Consider the following 2303-nt stretch of genomic DNA (forward strand, 5'->3'; position numbering starts at 1 on the left):
GTACTCATTACTGGGTTTGGTTTTGGGGAGACACAAATGGGTGTCTACACCACCTCTCTTTGGAGCGTTTCTTCTTCGCCCCCCCCCCCCAAGAGTAATTCTTTGCTACCTCTTCTATTGTGGCTTCAACTTGATTTTGAGGGATCTTGATTAATTGACCACCCGCCCCCGCATCCAAATTGGCTCTTGACATGGGCTCCAATCCGTCGTAGAAAAACCGCATGAGCAACCCTTGATTGTACTCACGGTGGGGACATGCTTGCACCAACTCTTTGCATCTCTCCCATGCTTCACCAAGACTTTCATCGGCCTCTTGCTCAAATGATGCAATTTTCCTTCTCATTTCGGCGGTCTTCTCTTCGGAGATAAAGCGCTTCAAGAACGCCTTTATCACCTCCCTCCATGTTGTGAGAGTGTCAGGCTTTACTTGCTTTAGCCATTTCTTTTCTCGTCCGGTTAGAGATTGCCGGAAAAGGTGCATACGAATGTAGTCTTGACTCACTTCATTGGTTTGCATTATTGCGCAAAATTCAAGGAATCTGTCCAAATGTTCAATAGGGTCCTCACTTGCACTTCCGAAAAATTGCTCCGATTGGACCATTTGACAATATTGTGGATGGATTGAGAAGTTGGTTTCCATGATGGGTAGCAAAATCCCTCCCGTGAGCTCATAATCCTCCTTTCCGAACTCACGAAACAAAACATCATTCTCTTGTCCCGCCATTGATTCGCGTGGTGAACTTGAAGAGTAAGTATCACTCTCACTATCAACTATATCACCAAAACCTCTTCCCTCGTCTTGATAAAGCCTAGGGACTTGTCTCAAGGTTCGGTTGATTTCGTGGTCAATTTGATGTGAGGGTGCTCCTTGAGACCTCCTAAGCATTCACCAAAGCTAATCAAACAATTAGCAATGACACGGATGATTAAACAAAAAAAAAACAAAAAGAAAAGAAAGCAAAATGACTCTAACAAAAGCAATAATAGACGCTAAACAAGCTGCTTCCCCGGCAACGGCGCCAAAATTTGATCGCGGATAGATAGGTCGTTAAGCTACTACCCTAACCAAATTAATCATTTATAATACCTAAACCTACACTAAACTAGTTAGTGGCAAGTAAAGGGTCGAACCACTAGGGAAGCACGCTAATTCAACATCAAATATCACAAATGCAAGAGTGAAAAGGGGATTGTTTTTGTTGGTTTTGTTGAGTAGAACACTAACACTACAAGTAAGCAAGAAAATGATGATTAAAATCAATAGAAAATGACGCTAGGGTTACAGGGGGTGTCCAATATGATTAGAAAGAGGAGAATAATGGTGATTATCATGAAACATATGCCAAAGAACACGAGATTCTACCTAAACAATTCATTCTCATGCAATAGTATAGGCAAATCAATGAAAGAGGTCTACACTAGTAAGGATCATTCTCATGCATCCTATTAGTTACAATCAAATCAAGAAAATAAAAAAGCACAATCCATAAAAACTCCACTTTAATAACTCATTCTCATGCAATCATTAAAATAGAGGTGATCCTAGTCTAGTTCAAATCACTTTCATGCATTTAAACTAGAAAACATCAAATAGCATGCAACAATACTTCCAAGCTAATAAAAATCATGTCTTTCATCAATGTATGGCATAAGTTCAATCCAACTATCATCATTCATCCAATATCAAATCATATCTTCCACCCCCTTCCCCTAGATAAAAGTTTAGCCTAGTGAAGGGAGATTAAACATAATATCAAAACTAGAAATAAACTCAAGAAACTCAAAATAAAACATGATTAAAATCAATGAAATCAATAACAACTAGATAAGCTAGTAAGATTAACAAGAATAAGTAACAATAAAAAAAATAAAATAATACTAAAGGAAAGGAGAAGAGATTACTAAAGAAGGGATTAATGAAAGATTCAAACTTGGATTCTTGCTTGATTGAAGGAAGATTAAAACCTTAGCAAAGTTGAATACAATAAAGGAAGCTTGAATAACAATCTATTTTCTCTCTCTATATTAGGCTAATGTTCTCCAAATTAAAACTATGGTAATCCAAAATTACTTCAAAACGTTCTAAGATGTGACTTATATAGTCCGTACAGAGCCACCTGAAAAAAGGAAAGGTCTGACCGAACAATGGGAAGGTTCGGCCGGACTACAGGGCAAGTTAGGCCGAACCATGGGTAGGTTCGATCGAACCTCCCTGATCCTGGTCTGGTCGAACTTCTGTGGTTCGACCACTCCTGCAAAATTGCCAAATTGCTTCTTGTCCCTTCCTCGACGTTCGGCCGAAC

At 39.2% G+C, this 2303-nt stretch overlaps 1 non-coding gene across 1 annotated transcript; it reads left to right on the forward strand.

Moving 5' to 3' along the window:
• The first annotated feature begins 238 nt into the window (after positions 1-238).
• On the forward strand, positions 239-346 carry LOC145557028 (small nucleolar RNA R71). The gene has a single exon (XR_014092110.1). It is a non-coding gene; the product is annotated as a small nucleolar RNA R71 (small nucleolar RNA).
• The last annotated feature ends 1957 nt before the right edge of the window (positions 347-2303 follow it).

This window comes from Chenopodium album, chromosome 8, assembly GCF_948465745.1.
Source record: "Chenopodium album chromosome 8, dcCheAlbu1.1, whole genome shotgun sequence".
Lineage (NCBI taxonomy): Eukaryota > Viridiplantae > Streptophyta > Magnoliopsida > Caryophyllales > Amaranthaceae > Chenopodium > Chenopodium album.